This window comes from Mytilus galloprovincialis, chromosome 9 (genome assembly GCF_965363235.1).
Source record: "Mytilus galloprovincialis chromosome 9, xbMytGall1.hap1.1, whole genome shotgun sequence".
In the NCBI taxonomy this organism is placed as follows: Eukaryota; Metazoa; Mollusca; class Bivalvia; order Mytilida; family Mytilidae; genus Mytilus; species Mytilus galloprovincialis.
Genome location: NC_134846.1, coordinates 93,188,658 through 93,207,021, shown reverse-complemented (window position 1 = coordinate 93,207,021; position 18,364 = coordinate 93,188,658). Strand labels below are relative to the sequence as shown.

At 33.3% G+C, this 18,364-nt stretch overlaps 1 protein-coding gene across 1 annotated transcript in view; it reads left to right on the top strand.

Annotated features, from left to right (window-relative positions):
- LOC143046394 (uncharacterized) overlaps positions 1–18,364 on the top strand; it is a 162,662-nt gene that overhangs the window by 85,742 nt on the left and 58,556 nt on the right. The window lies entirely within an intron of this gene.

The following is an 18,364-nucleotide window of genomic DNA, read 5'->3' as shown; positions in this document are numbered from 1 at the left end:
ATATATGAGCCAGTCCATGCGAAAAGGTACAAAAACGAAAAATTTACGAAATTCTAAAAAGTGTGCATAATTATTGGTAGTAGACTTGTGATTTATAAAACACATTTACTTTCCCTCATATCATCAAGCTGTGAGCTACACGCTCCTGCGAGTGTTGAGACCCCCCCCCCCTAGTTTTATCTAGATTTTTAGTGAATTATTTCATATATTTCAATCATTTTCAAAGTACAGTTTAAATGGCTTGATTTGCCAATTGATAACGTTAAACCTGGTAGCAGTGGGGATAAGGCTCTCGCTTACGATGCGGATATCAATGCAATCAACCCGGGCAACGGTTCGAATCCCGTCCAACTAAGGTTGATTTATATAATATTAAATAACTTAACTTAACTTAAATTTCTATCTCTAAAACACAAGATGTCATAGTTTTTGCATTTTCCCTCATGTTTTAATGTTGTCTTTCTTTCTTTAAACCTGTAGAACTGACGGAAATTATTGACTTTTGTCTCTGTAGTGTCATAATTTTTTGTAGTTTCTGGTCGGTATAGCATTAGTCCGGGGAACAAATGATTTTACACTTGCTCAAATACCAAAAATTCAGATATTTCTACGTCTTTTTCGGTTTTAGTTGACAAATTCGGGATAGAATTGACAATCTTATGAATGTTTACATTAATGTAATTTTTTTTCGGATAAAATCGTTTTTCAAAAATACTATAACAAACTTTGATAACGTGTCCTGTAAAGTTTACCAAAAGGACTTTTTGTACCTTTTCGCATGGACTGGCTCATATATAATTATAGGAGACTATGTCCTTTTAGGAGTCTATAAAATGTACAAACTACCAAACTTGATATGCACCTGATCGTCTACAATAGATAAGAACTACAACAAGATGGTGTTATAAAATCGTGTTGACCACTATTTCTGATTAACTAAAAGCCTTCGTCAGTGTCAATAATTTGCTCGACGAAAACGAGAAACGAGAAACACATCATCAAACGACAACTACTGAATATCAGATTCCTGACTTGAGACAGGTGCAAACAATCGCAGCGGGTTTAAAAGTTTTAATGGTAACAAACCTTCACCTTTATTCGAAACAATAGTGGCTTAACTCAGTCAAAAGAAATACTAACACAATACTTACACTGAATACATTTGATCTATGTTACAATGTAAATACAAAATCAATAAAATAAGGGATAGATAATAAAAGTAACAGTATTTATCCTCTGTTAAATGTTAAACAATTTCAGAAAAACAACAAAAACATTGAACAAAATTCCGTCATTTACAACAATATTATTCACAGGTTATTGAAAATAATTGTGTTGTTAGGTAAACAGTTTAAATGGAGATTGGAAATATTTTTTTCAAAATAAATAATTTTGATTTTCATAGTGAACGTTACATCAAATCAAGAACAAGTATGAAATGTTGAAAGGAAGAATTTAAATACTACAACGACTGAAAAAATCGATTAAAAATACCATTTAGGGGAAGTACAGTTTAATAATTTTAAAAGTGCCTGTCGTGATCCTACAGAGCCATCTCTATAGGAGGGGATGGGGATTTAATGCATTATCAATAATTTATTTATGTAAGTCATTAGTGAAGTGGGTTGTCTTATGTTCTCACTTCTCAATTCTATAAAACATGGTATATAACTTATTTTATAACAGCAATTGATAATTTACCTGAGCGACAAGTTATAGACTGATTTTACTCACAACACGTATGAAGATATTTTGTGTGATTTTCTTAGCGATGTAAACTAGTGCATCTTAAATGGAAGGAACTCTTCACATAATGATTTTACATAGGTTTCAACAAGACAGGAACTAGTCGTTGATTATTGCATTGTACCGTATAAGAAATTTAGTACACAAGTTTGTTTGCATAAAAATTTAGCAATCGGCGACAAGTTACATACAGAACTAAATTTGACACTCACAATATACCTAATGAGTGAATGGCAGATGTTGAAATAGATGGAAAATTAAATCCGTTTATACAGAACTTAGAATTATTAGGAATTAAACAGAAAGAATTGGACAATAAATATAATGATTTGGTCACAATTATTCATGGCGAAACGAACTCTAAACTAACTAGACGAAAGGTGGTTCACTTGGATGGTCTTAATAATAAACGTATGAAATTGAAAAAAAAACCTGGTGGAACGACAATCTCACTGCGCTCTGGAATGAAGTATGCGAAGACGAACGTAAATGGAATAGAAGCCATAACTAAGATAAGAAGAACGTACGTCATACTTTTGTAAACAAACGTAAACTTTTTGATAAATTGTCAACAAACAGAAAGGCAATATTGGTACCGAAGTCAAGATAATCTTTTGGATATACAGACTAGGGACTCCGGGTGTTTTAGAAGAACATTGGCAAGATTGATGTCGGTAGTGAAAGACAGAAGACCATACCCATAGAAGTTGTACTAGAAGATGGTTCAATGTACTATGACACTATCATTATTTCAAATAAATTGAAAACTTCTTATGAAAATCTTTTGAACTGAGATGAAGTAACAAATGTAAATGATAATATGTCAAATAATGTTGATTTAGATTCTGTAATTAGTATTGATGAAGTGTTAAAAGTATTAACGCAAGCTAAAAACGGCAAACCCCCCAGGGATCGACACCTATTCCAAAGTGTTCTACATCGGATCCAAGGGATCCTTTGCCTTATCGGGGAATAACTTTGGGACCATATGCCTATACATTATTTTGTAGTATTTCAAACAATAGATTGGTAAATTGGTTAGATCAAAGAGATATTTTACATGATGAAAAAAATGGGTTTTGTAAAAGTCGAAGTATTATTGATAATTTTTTGCACAATTACGTTAATTATTGAGACAAGGAAATTGAAAAAATAGTCAACTTTTGCTGTCTTTGTAGATTTTAAGAAATCGTATGATACAGTTAACAGGAGATTATTGTTTACAGATTTGAATGATCTTGGAATCAGTTCAAAATTTTTGAATACTATTAATACGATTTACCCTCAGGTGGAATGTGCAATTAAATTTAATGGAAACTTAACTGAGTGGTTAAGTGTTGACTCAGGCTTCAAACAAGGATGCATTTTATCACCTATATTATTTAATATTTTTATAAACAATTTAGTCATAGACATAAAAGATCTAGACATCGGTATTGATATCGATGTTGAAAAAAATGATAGTTTATAATATGCAGATGACATTGTATAAATTGCTGAAAATGAAAACGATGCCTGAATTTATAGATTATAATGAAATGGCAAAATCTGAAGCCATGCCAGCAGGAAGAGCATTAAGTGTACTGAGTGATTGTAAAGAGTAAAGCACATGGAGATTTCTACTTCAATACATACACCAAACTTTTTGATAGCTATTTCTGGTCAGTCATAAGTTATTGCATTCCAGCTCCTTTGTTCTAACGGGGGTGATCTGAGCCGGATCACCCCTACCAGATCACCCCAGTTTAAGTTTCTTTGTTATGCATGCTTTCCTTTGTTCTGTAACATTTTGGCGGGAATGTCAAATCCAGTATAAAACTTTATTAATTATACGGAGACTATCTAACAAAATTCACGTAGAAAAAATCCAGTGCATATGCTGGGATTCGAACTCAAGACCTTTAGCATATCAAGCCACGACACATACCACTTCACCAGGACGACTGGATACGAAATATCAGAAATTTAACATACTTAAAGGAAGCAAGATATTTTTATAACTGGGGCGAGTTGGTAGACCTTTACTCAGTGGGGTTTAAACCCTTTTCGTTAAATAAATGAGTTGTCAGACTGATTGTTCAATTTGATTTTACACTTTTTTAAAGTTGGGCGAGTCGGTTACAAGAGTGGGGCGATTTTTTCATAAAGTGGCGATATGGTATGGCACGATTGGCCAGTGGGGCGAGTTGACATTATTTGATATCTACTCATCGTGTTAGGGGGTCATAAAGGGTATACATCATATAGTAATATATAAAGTATATAATAATGGTTGTGTGGCGTTCTAAACTAGATTTTATGAATTGTAAATGGTTTTTCGTCTAATCTAAAACAGCTGGGATGTAAAATAGTTATCCCATTCGGACTTGGTGTGTCAGTGTAAGATCACCCTCTGGCCTCCGGCCATCGGGATGATCTTGACACACCGCGTCCTTATGGGATAACTATTAAATGTATAGCCATTTTGGGCAGTTATTTATGCTGTTCAGCACAGAGCTATCCGTTTTTTTTATGGGTCTTGGTAATGCCATCAATCAGGATATTGGTTGGATACCTTCATGTGTGAAGCAGAGGAGTTGTGGTTTTAGACATGGGGCTAGATGTAATGTAATGTCAACAGATAGGATGGGTTATAAAGTATATCAATGGACATTTAGAAATGCCATTAATAAAAAGAAAAACTGGTGTTTTAGATTATGACAAAATTTAGAAAAAGTAATGTAGATTTATACACTTATTTAGATAATGTGTCGCTTAAAAATGTTATCACACAGTTAGAAGATTTTTTATCGAAAATTATAAGATAAAATGACATAATAGAGTATTGCCACAAAATGTTGGAAAAAAATTACGTACTCATAAATTGTCTAAAGATGTTTTTGAAACAGAGATGTATTTAAGGAAAAACATTTAAATACGATATAGAAGTGCATTTGCTAAATTTATGTGTGACGTTGCCCCCTTCTGAATGGAAACAGGTCGCTATGAAAACAAAACCGTAAATGAAAGAGTTTGCTTTGTATATTTTTTTAAACTATCACATTTGGGTATTATTTCTAAACAATTTCATGTAGTAAGATTTGTTTTTACATTGAGCTCGTTCTTGTCCAGTTTTAAATTCCTTGAGCAGCTTTAATGTAAAAGTAAATTCTGAAGAATGATTTGTTGTAAAAAAGTGATAAGAAAATTCTGAGTAATACGAATTTTAAACGAATCCGCATTAAGTAAGATTTTATTTCTCATTTTAATCGTTCTTGTAATATCGTTATTTGATATTTAGTAAACATTGTTTTTGTTTATTAAATTGATATGGAGAGAGAGAGAAAAAAAAATCACAAAGAAAAACAAAAATCGAACTTGCTACAGATTTTTTATTTTCTTTATTCATAAACTCTGAGACTACTATAACACATGTGTTATAGTAGTCTCAGATATACTGCAGTCCACTTGTATATTTGTCCATCTGATGAGTTAAGCCATTTTCAATTGATTTTTATAGTTCGTTCTTATGTTGTTCTGTTATTTCACTGTCCCAGGTTAGGGGGAGGGTTGGGATCCCGCTAACATGTTTAACCCCGCCACATTATTTATGTATGTGCCTGTCCCATGTCAGGAGCATGTAATTCAGTGGTTGTCGTTTGTTTATGTGTTACATATTTGTTTTTCGTCCTTCTTTTTTACACAAATAAGGCCGTTAGTTTTCTCGTTTGAATTTTTTTACATTTTCTTATTGGGGCCTTTTATAGCTGACTATGCGGTATGGGCTTTGCTCATTGTTGAAGGCCGTACGGTGACCTATAGTTGTTAATGTTTGTGTCATTTTGGTCTTTTGTGGATAGTTGTCTCATTGGCAATAATACCACATCTTCTTTTTTATACAAAATAAATAATTTAGCCATCAAAATGAAAAATACAAAGAACATCGAATGGGTTATCTTATTTTTTCTCTATCCATATTACATACAATTCATTATTTTCACTGTGCATAATTTAAATTTACCTACATTAAACAATCTTAAAAATTTTAAACGCAACATTGTACAAACAACACAATTCATAAACATCAATAAAGATAATCCAATTAATTTTGTTGATTGGATAATTCACGGCTCAGTAGTTGTGTAATCAGTGACACGTGCCCTCATTATTTAAAAAAAAGAACAAAAATTAACATATCTATTTAAGTTCGATTTCAAATTCTACCAAAATTTAATTCGTAGATAAGCAGCATGTAACGCATATATACATCCATCCTGTGTGCAAATGCGATGACTATAAAGGGTCCTGAGTGCACTTTGTATGTCCTGAGTGCACTCAGGAGGTCCTGAGCGGTGTTTAGACGTACCCCATGCAGCCTTGCAAATGATATTTAAAAAAAATATATTTACTTTATAAAACTTAGGACTTTAATCTAAGTATTGTTGATGGGATGTTGAAGTTTTCAGAACATAGAAAATACACAAGAAAATCTATCAGTACACTATTCTATCAAAATGTGTTTGGTGTCCATTTAACAATATATTTTTTAAGAGTTTAGTGTTTTCTTATTCATTCTGACATCTGTGTCCATGGATCTGAACAAGAAATTGCGAAGACGTTATGCTTATCTGTTTACCTTTAATTTTAAAAATGATTTTTCAACAGAATATTATATATATAAAATTGTTTAATTTTTGTTTTCCTTTGCGAAAACAAAATGGCCCTAAAGCTAAATGTCATCGTCAGCATGTATAATGGAAGGCGATAAACACTTTAGAATATACACCACCTGCTGGATCTTTTTACCTGGGCAAATATCTTATTACGTAACAAGTACGAACGTAAAATTCTCGATATGGTATATTCAGGCGAATATACATGGTATCTCTGGACTGGGGAATTTAAGATATTTTGATCTCATAATGTAACATGTAAATTTATTGGTGCTTTATGTAAAACAAAAATGCATTTAGCCATTTTATTTTCAAAACTTCTCTAAAATGAGTTGACTTTGAGCATATGTTTACTTTCAAAACCAGGGACAAATCACTGATTTCTCAATTTTAGACCAATCTCATTATTTTCAGCAGTGGGCAAAGTATTTGAAAAGAAATTGTATTAAAAAATGTATTTAATCACTTAATTAGTTATATTTCAAATATACAAAATGCGTTTCTGTTTCATATTTGCCTTTTGAGAATACTAATGCAGGAGTTCCACAAGGCTCTGTATTAGGTTCCCTACTATTCCTTATTCATGTATATGACATAGCTGGTAATTTGATAAGTCTAACTCGATTGTGTGCTGATGAAACATCCTTTTCTTATTCAAGAACTAGTCCTATTACAATAGCGAATGTCTTAAATAGCGATTTAGAACAAATTTTAGCATGGTCTAAGGATTGGTTTTATGATTTTAATCGGAACAAGACAATTACTATGCTATTCTCCTGTAATTCTTCTCCAGATGATATTAAAATAAGAACTTCAAAATCAAGTAGTAGAATTATCTCCTGTCATAAACATTTAAGTATTACATTTGATTCCAATGGTAAATTCTATACAATATAGAAAACGTTTTAAAGTGTGCAAGCGCAAGATTATATTAAAAAAAAAATTGAAATATGTATTGACTAGGAATTATCTTATTCGCATACACTTATAAGATCAATTATGTAATATGCACGCGAGTTATGGAATGACTGTACTAAACAAAATTCCAACAATCTGGAACATGTCGTTCAGTTGGAAGCAGGAAGAATAGTAACTGGGTTGCCTGTGTTTGCTAGTCCGGAAGTTATATATATAATCAGTGGTACAGGCAGACATTTGCTAGTGGACAAAGAAAATCCAAAAAAGCTCAATATGTTCTATTCTTCACATTAAGTGGGACTGCCTCTACGATTTAATGCCATTTTTTTCAGTTAAAGATAGAATAACAGAAAATCCTTTTTTTTCCTATACTACTATCGAATGAAATAGCCTAAACCCTGACATATGTACGTCCAGAAATATGAATATATTTATCTAACTTGACACAGACACAATTGCACGTCAATCTTTATTATTAAGGACAGTTGATTGGATTAAAGTGATGGATTGCCACGCCTATATTAAAAATGAGATCCTATGAACAGACTTCAGATAGCTCCCAGTATTCGAATTTGATAAAAAAAAAAATTATTTATATCTTGTATTGTTTCAATATTAAAAGTGTTGGGTAACGTAGTTGAATTTTAGATTAAATTTGGGAAGTGTTTACATGTATCCCCATTTGTTAGGTTATTCAACATGATGAATAAAAAATCATCAGCTGGTTTTAAGAGTTGCAAATATTAACAAATTAAATTTATGATACAGAATTATTTTTTTATTTGTGTTCCTCAACAGTGTTTGCTAAATTTGTTTTCCTCGAATCCCGAAAAGTGAAGAGTTTTTCATACGTGTAAATCCAGAATTCACACAAACGACGTTCATGAATGGTCTGTTCAAGAGTTTAGTTTCACTTTTCAAAATATTTCAGACACGTAAATAATATAGTTTATTTAAGTGCTAGCTTTACAAAGAAAATATCCATTGACATGCATAATATCTAGTTCCATGGGTCACGCATGGACTGTCTTATTTTATAGGGATGCCCATGTGGCACATCAAAGTTAAGATTGATTTAACCATTGTACTTTAGAATTGCAACAAATCTTAAATTCACTTGAATACATTAACCTGTTATCTTGTCGACTTTACAGCTAATTTCCTAATGCTTGTAGAGTAAAACTTTGGTAGGCTTGCTTGCTCTGTTTGTATAAACATGAATTCAAGCTTTGTAAATAACATTGACATCTTCAAACAATATAGAGGCATATTTTAATCTGTATATATTATATTTAAATTTGATTGGAAATTATCCAAATTACAATTGTAAATGATACAAACTAAGCAATCAAGCTTACCAAAGTATCGCTTTACATGCATTAGGAAATCAGCTGTAAAGCCAACATAAAGATAGCCGCTATATCCTGAGAAGAGACCACGATGAAATTTGAAAGTTAAACAAATCTTACTTTTCACGGGAACGAATATTTTGTTAAAACATTGTAGTGATCAGATCATCAATGACGTAATTTAAAAAATAAGACGACAAGGTCGGAAATAGTTCTAGAGGTCTAATAGCAAGAAAGTCTCCTCACTCAGCTTGTGGTTATGTGTTGGTGGTGGATAGAGTCACACCGACTTACAATTGACTATTTCTCTGCGGTTACAATTAAAGATCGTTGTCGAAATCAACACTAGGGAGATACCATTAAATCTTTACAGGGTAGGGGTGGGTGTTGTGGCCAGGATGAAAAATGTTGTCCTGCATTTTTCTTTCAATGTAATCTCAATGTAAATGTAGTCCTGTTTTTTTTTATTTTACACTCTATTCTGTCCTGCCTTTCTTAGTTATTAATGTATCCTGACTTGTTTTTCATAAGTTCATCATGACTTTTCTTTTTGGCAAGATGGCCATACTGCCTTTTTTCTCTTAACTCATGTCATGCCTTTTTTTCTTTTCAATTTTCATACGTCAGACAAACTTCTTCGTGCATGTGACGTCATATATATATATTTCAAAAGGGATAAGAAATGTCTTAATTGATAAGTTGTACATTGCATTTAAAACATTCGTTGAAAGAACATTGTATAATTAGAAATCATTGTCCGCTGTTGGAAGTTCAGTTTCGCCATTTTTCGTGCTTGTCATAAGACGAAATTTCAGGGGTTTCGATTCCATATTCCATCTCAACCTGAGACAGAGTGGCTCATTTAAATTAATTTTATCAATGATTATCGTTTTTGAGCTGTTGTACTTTCAATGCTATTTATAAACGCCGAATAACATTTTAAATGTTTGGTATACAAATTTTTAATTATTCATCTTAAAAAATATTCAGAGGACAATGGGACATATCGAAGAATCTTTGAGTTCTGACGAAAATTATAGTGTTTTTCTATCTTTCCACAAAGTACATAAAAGTACCAAGCGTTTTTCTCAACTTTGACAACCTTATTCTGTAAAAGATCTTGGCAGTATTTTCCAACGGCAATTTTCAAAGTGCTTAGACAATTCCAGTGCACCGTTACGATTCAAATATGATGTAATGGTATAGAAAAACCTTGCAGTTTTGTAACTGTTGACAAAAACATGCTACATTTTAGAAAAATGGCTGTTAAGATTTTACCTATATCTGCCGTCGCCATATTGGGATAGTCGTAATTCCAGTTACGGTTATCAGTTTAATACCAGTGCAGTTGAGAACTATGGTGCAGTTATTCAAATGCAGATGTAAACCTGATCCATATTAAACCCACTCCCGCAAGCAGCTGTGGTCATTCTGTTGAGGATAGTATTCACTATTTGTAAGTGCCCTTTTATCAACGAAGCAAGAGAAATATTGTTTTCAAAATTAGAAAGATCTACTATATTCATTTTGCTTTTATTGGCTGGTGACGGTGACCTTTCATTTCAGCAAAACAAAGACATTTTTGAGTCTGTACAATCATATATTATTAATTCGTATATTTTAACAAATTTGATTCGTTTAGGGATAGTCACATGTTAAACAATATTTTCGAAGGTCGAGAGAAAACGGCGGATAACAAAAAGCATATTGCACACCGATTTACTTTGTGACGTCATGTAATGAATTTCATGATATCGTTGTAACGTTTTGAAACAAATGATATCTGTGATCGATTATTTGAGGAAACAAGTCTTCAAATACCTAAGATGTCAAACAAACAAACAAAATAATTAAATAACAACTAATATGTTGTTATTGTCAAGGAAACACTATGATGTATAAAATTCAAACAAAATCAAATAACGATTTTGATACAAATATACATAATGGTCTGAAATTAATAATATAACAAATGTAGCCTTTGTATGAGGTCAATACAGGATATATCGACCCAAAGAAGTATATCGACCTCGGACTTCGTCCTCAGTCAATATACTTCTTTCAGGTCAATATATCTTTGTATCGACCTCATACAAAGGCTATATTTGTATATTATCAGAAATACACTAAGATTTAGAACATTCAATTAAAATTAGGAATTCCTACTTCCCAACTCTTCACTCTAGTTCAGTTTTATATCTTACTCTTATACGTTTTGTTTTTGAAACAAGGCTATATTTTGTCCAAAGACAAGCACAATAACTCCAAAGCGAATTGCGAGAGGTGGTTTCGTATTTCGTTTTGGTTAAAGAAAAAAAATACTAATAGTTTATATAAAATAACGACTCTCGTACGGTGTCGCGTTTATATCTTTTTAATGCATTGGTGCAATTAGATGCAAACAATAATGACCATAAAATGTCAGGTTTGCGAGATTAGACAGTAACCTAAACTAAACAATTGAAAACCTAGATATCAATGTTTAACATTCGCCAGCAATGAGCAATTTTCATAAATAAAACATGATTGAGGTGAATACTTTGCGAGTAAAGAAAAAGACACTACCATAGATTTGTTATTAACCTCAGATGCTTGATGGGTTCAAATCAGTATTCAGGAATTACCACTTTTCATTACACCACATTACAACAGAAATTAGAAAATACATGTAGAGCCTCGAAGTATTTCTCAGACATTGTTATGTTCCTGATGGCTTTAAAAAATATTTCGATTTGAGCGTCACTGATGAGCCTTATGTAGACGAAACGCGCGTCTGGCGTACTAAATTATAATCCTGGTACCTTTTGATAACTACTATGTAGCTTTCTTTCTGGCAAACACGGTTTTATACATGCTCACAGGCACCGACCATTGAAAAACAATCGATCTGTTTAAAATAAGAAATGAAAATAATTGTTGTTTTTTTTATGGCAAATAAGAAAAATGACCGTTTGATTTAAAATTGTTTAAAATTATTTAGAATAGATTGAAATAGATGGAAATAACGTATTTCAATGTGAAAAGGCTACACTTTAATTTTTGCCGTAGGGATGTGACTGAGTGGTTTTGTGCAAATCTGCAATAATTATTGTATCATCATGTTGTTTGATTTTCACATTATAACAAAACTGAGAATATAACGGATGAATTTATAGTGAGCTGTTTAATGTCCAGTGGCAACTATTAGATGTATCATTAGGAGGACATTTACAATGTTAATATAATAAAATCAGATGTATGTTTCATTATAATACGTTATTCTGATTGGCTACACTACAATATTGCCTTATTCCTTAATCAATTTCATTATTACACAATAAAATCTACCATTCATGATGACACGAGGTCCCACAATATAGTGCAGAGGTAAATAAAAACTTGGTAGAAATCGTGTTTTCATGATCCTAGCTAAATAATGTATTTATAAGACATTGAATGCTTCTTTTTGTAACTTCATAAGGTTGTAAAATCGTTGACCGTGCGCAATTTTTTAGAATGAAGCGCTTCATACAAAATGTACTTCGGTCAACGCTTTTACACCCCAATGAAGTTACAAAGAGAAGCATTCAATAAATAAATATAAACAAGGACATCATGTGTTAAGCAAACATGTGTATCACGGCACAAGAGATCACCTATAGACCATGTATATCATATGTATATTTAGGGTGGGTTGCTCCGAATAAAGGAGATATAGATACAGGAAAATAAAGAAAAGAAAGAAAAATTTAGAATAGTGTATAACGGGCAAAATAAAGATCAGAGGAAAATGGTATAAGAAAATTGAAGAATAGAGAGAGTGGTCTAGAATTTTGCCGGACAAATGTTGATGATTATTTAAAGTCAAGTGCATTTATAGGATAAATAATACACAATCGTTTGTACATTGGTAGGGATTTATGTTTAGAGTTGATGAGGCACATATGAGAAATTGTTTTTATTTGAAATTTTTCGAATAATTGTTTCTTTTCTCGTCTGATTTTAAAATGAATAAAAAATATCTTTAATCTAAAAACATATGGTTTAATTACGACATATAGATAAAAATGCTATTCAGTCGATTTTAAAATACATGCTATAAGAGAGAATACATAAAAATACTTAACAAATTTAAACAAAAAGTCAACCTTAAGACCCCATATATACTTTTGTAAGAACATTAGATTAATTCCGAATTCCATCTAAAATACATTGTTCATTTAAAGAAAAAAAATGGTGATTCCTTAGGCTATTTTCAAAAAAAAAATGACCGAATTCTCTGCAGACTGTAGTTTACTCGCACATTCATCAAGACTAGTACGTATTTCTACGGCTAAAACAAATCATAATTGTATCTTTTAATTTGTTTAAATTTATTTCAGTGTTTATTTTTCAAACTTTTTATGTAAATAATGTTGGATCAAGATCGAGTCAGATTAAATTATTATCTATTAAATTATTAATTAAAAACTAAAACATGTATCCAATCTAAATTTTACACATAACATCACCTATATCAAAAGATTAAACAGAACACAATTTTTGTTTTATATTTAAAAAACCATGTACGCTAAACTATGCACGCCAAGAAACGATGTACGCTTAAACGATACGATATACGCTAAACGAAACGATGTACGCAAAATCATACGATGTACGATAGAAGGGCGCTTATGTTATCGTTTATGGTATGGTTTATGGTACATGGTTTCGTTCGTACATCATTCGTTCAGCGTCCGTACAACGTTCGGTCAGCGTTTCGTTTGCATTCGTACATCGTTCGGGAAGCGTACGTACATCGTTCGGGCATCGTCCGTACATGGTTCGGGCATCGTTCGTATTGTTAACCTTAATGCCCGCGTCACACTGTCCCGATTTTTATATACGATGGTCACCCGAATACGAAAATTGTAAGTTCGTACGAAGTTGGTCCCGATCTCGTTAAAATACCAAAAGGTGACCGAAGAAAATACGATGAATAACGAAGTCTATACGATGGTGCCGAAATTATATACGAAAGCAAAAGATGGACATACGAAAGTTAACCGAAGAAGGGTATTTAAGCTTCATAACTCAGCCGAAGCCGATACGATGGATCACGAAGGCTACACGATGGATTACGATGATGGCGCGATGGCCATACGATGTATAAAAGACGTCGTGTACAGCTTACGATAAGTGTACAAACGATCTAAAAATGCGTTCTACCTGTTTTGAACTTTTTTATGATACGAACAGAATTTCGACAACATATTGTTTCTGTACAAGTCTGCCGTGCATGGCGGAAAATCGATTCTTATAAAACTTAGTGTATTATCCCCTCGCCTACTACATATAAGTTGCGTGTAGATAGAGTTGTTATGGACACTCTAGAAACAAAATGCTCAAAACTTGGTATGGTGTTACTCGTTAAGAATATCTTAAGCGCTATTAACTTAAAAGTTCAAAGGTCAAGGTCACAGTGGCAGTTGTCATACAAGGCAATATCACCCTTGTGGACACTCTAAAACCAATATGCTTCAAAAGATTTTAACCACATTTTGTATATTGTTCCTCCTTGTAATGATCTGACATTTTTTACGTTCAAGGCCAAAGGTCAAGGTTATGCATATGGACTTGTTTTTTCTCCTTGAAATAGCATACTAGTAGTACACAGGAAATTGGTTGCTCATTTTTTTACCTGCTGGTTCTAAAGACAATATAAAAGGTATTTTCAGTTACTGAATGTTTTGGTTGATTTCTAAATAGTTTATGTATCAAAGATGCATATTCAATTTACCATTTTCTGCATGTGTCATATACAAATATAGTGTCCATATTTGTCCCCAATATGTTACATACGAGGGATGCCACGCTCGGCATTGCCTTGTTTGGACTGTAAAATGTGTGCACTAGTCTGAATATTCACCCATATTTATGCCCATGTTTACTGATTTATCTTAAAAGTAAGGTAATGGGTTCGTTGATCCCTTTTATTTAAAAAGAGCTCTTTCCAGTAGAATATCATAATAATATAGACAAAAGGAAGGATCTAGGGAAAGCAACAAATGCGGCAAAATATGACATGTAGAAAACAAAATGGTTATGGAATAAAGATTCGTGTGACAACAACTCATACGATACATAAAAAATCAGAATAATGAAGAAAAAGTTGGTTTCCCTATATAAACGTGTACATGCAGTGTTGGTGTATGAGTCGCGTTTTATGATTTTCATTATGTTACTTGATATGAAAAATTGACAAAAGATAATATTTTACTTGTAAAAGTAAATACTGAGCCTGTAATAGCTGCTCTTCTTGTTCCATTTGAATTAATAGAAACAACGCTGTCGTCTTTCTTGTTCTCATAGAATCATATGATATGAGGTCCATGTTTTTATCGCGCATTGCACTTTAAATAATTTAGCGCCAAAACTTAACTTACACTTAGCTGGATTTATTGCCGTCGTAGTTCCATCTTGTCGCCTTCGTACTTGTATTCGATGGCAAAACGACGGGAATACGAGGTCTTCACGAAGTCGTGCTTCCATCGTAAGACCCTCTGGTAGCTTCGTGACTCATTCGTATAGACATCGTAATGTCAAAACTGCCCGATGGAAACGATGGAAACACGAATGCAATACGATGTTCAAAGATGCATTCCCGGTGACATTACGATGGTGAGGATGGTGATACGAACTCAATACGAACCCTCAACATTGCCCGCGTCACACTGTCCCGATTTTTACGCCGATAGCAACACGATTATGGAAATTTTCAAAATCGGGACTGATCGTATCCAGATCGGGCTATTCGTAGTGCCATCTTTAACCATCGTAGAACCATCGGCGACTTTTTCTAGCCTTCGGGGACAACTTCGGGAAGGGTTCTAAATTTTTTAACATGTTACAAAATCCCCGAAGGTGCGTCCGATGTTGAGGGTTCGTATTGAGTTCGTATCACCATCCTCACCATCGTAATGTCACCGGGAATGCATCTTTGAACATCGTCTTGCATTCGTGTTTCCATCGTTTCCATCGGGCAGTTTTGACATTACGATGTCTACACGAATGAATCACGAAGCTACCCGAAGGTCTTACGATGGCAACACGACTTCGTGAAGACCTCGTAATCCCGTCGTGTTGCCATCGAATAAAAGTACGAAGGCGACAAGATGGAACTACGACGGCAATAAATCCAGCTAAATGTAAGTTAATTTTCGCGCTAAAATACATTTAAAGTGCCATGCGCGATATGCACTGGTTAGTCTTATACGACAGTTAAGAAAGACGTTCACAAAACATGGAGCTCATATCATATGCTTCTATGAGAACAAGAAAGGCGACAGCGTTGTTTCTATTAATTCAAATGGAACAGGAAGAGCAGCTATTACAGACTCAGGATTTACTTTTACAAGTAAAATATTATTTTTTGTCAATTTTTCATATCAAGTAACATAATGAAAATCATAAACGCGCCTCCTACACTAACACTGCAGGTACACGTATATAGGGAAACCAACTTTTTCTTCATTATTCTGCCGGATTTTTTATGTATCGTCTGAGTTGTTGTCACACGAATGTTTACTTCATATCCATTTTGTTTTCTATATGTCATATTTTGCCGCATTTCTTGCTTTCCCCACATCCTTCCTTTTGTCTATATTATTATGATATTCTCCTGGAAAGAGTTCTTTTTGAATAAAAGGGATCAACCTTTACCTTACCTTTAAGATAGATCAGTAAACATTGGCATAATTATGGGTGATTATTCAGACTAGTGCACACATTTTACAGTTCAAACGAGGCAATGCCGAGCGTGACATCCCCTCGTATGTAACATATTGGGGACAAATATGGACACTATATTTGTATATGACACATGCAGAAAATGGTAAATTGAATATTTGATACATAAACTATTTTTTTAGGAATCAACCAAAACATTCAGTAACTGGATGCCTTTGGCATATAATTTAAATGCATCGTAAGCTGTACACATCGTAATCCATCGTGTAGCCTTCGTAATCCATCGTGTAGCCTTCGTGATCCATCGTGTAGGCTTCGGCTGAGATATGAAGCTTAAATACCCGTCTTCGGTTAACCTTCGTATGTCCATCTTTTGCTATCGTATATAATTTCGGCACCATCGTTATTCATCGTACTTGCTTCGGTCACTTTTTGGTATTTTAACGAGATCGGGACCAACTTCGTACGAACTTACAATTTTCGCATTCGGGTGTCCATCGTATATAAAAATCGGGACAGTGTGACGCGGGCATTATTACGTTACACGGACTGTATATGTAAAAAAAGAAAAAGCAGAAAATATTTTGTACACAAATTTTAATGTCAAAATCCAATACAATGTGACAGCTGGGAACAGTTTATAGCTCTTCATCTTTTATATAAGCTTTGGATTTCAAATATTTTGGCCACGAGCATCACTGAAGAGACATATTTTGTCGAAATGCGCATCTGGTGCAAGAAAATTGGTACCGTTAATTTTATTACTACCACTGAGTCGATGCCTCTGCTGGTGGACTATAGTGCCCGAGGGTATCACCAGCCCAGTAGACAGTACTTCGGTACTTGCATGAACATACGGATTTTGTGTTATTTAAATTTGCTGTTACAAAATATTAGAAATTATTATAAATTGAGGAATGTATCTCCCTCTTGCAAAGCTCTGATTCCTTTCACGGATTTGGCTATACTTTTTGGACCTTTTGGATTATAGCTCTTCATCTTTTATATAAGCTTTGGATTTCAAATATTTTAGCCACGAGCATCACTGAAGAGACATATTTTGTCGAAATGCGCATCTGGTGCAAGAAAATTGGTACCGTTAATTTTATTATCTAAACAATATATATATGTTCCTGGTAACAGTATAAATTGTCTTTATCAGTGATAAATGTTGGTAATGCATGTTAGATGCTTTTAAAGTTAAACATATTGCTGGAATTTCAAAGGGTATTTTTTTTCTTCTCAATTTTGATAGGTCAGTTAAAATAGCTGGAAGTTTCTTACAAAAAAAAAAGATGTGGTATGATTGCCAATGAGACAACTATCCCTGAATGTAAGCAAATCATATGATATATAGGTGGAGACCATTGGGTCACTCTACCTCCTCCTGTTTGATAACTTTGAAACGGATGAGATCCCACTCCTCAACCAATTACATTCATGTATGAGACTAAATAACTAATCAAATGGAATATAGGGGAAGTCCCTAGGGTCACCCACCCCCTCATGTTTTAAAACTTGAAAACAGTCGAGATCCCCACCCCTAAACCATATTTATTCCTGTATGGGACAATATATATATATATAATCAAATGAAATATAGGTGGAGTCCCTGGGGATCACCACACCCCTCCTATTTGAGAACTTCGAAACGGTCCAGATCCCCACCCCTAAACCATATATATTCATGTATATGTTCCAGACCGTATTAGTATTTGGACTGTACGCGTACCGTCTGACTAATATTAAGAAGTTGTCAAAGTTAATTAGATCTATATAACAGATCAATATAACTTATCTCTCAAATAGATATAAAAAAGTTTAATTGTAATTGCAAAAAACAACTATATATTTTAATGATTTAAAAAATTCACGCCAATTGAATCTGTTAATCTCTTGTATTTAACATGTCGATCACTCAGTAAAATAATTGAATTATGATCACTAAAATTGAAAATATCGGAAGTAAATATAAAGTGGGAGGACAATTGT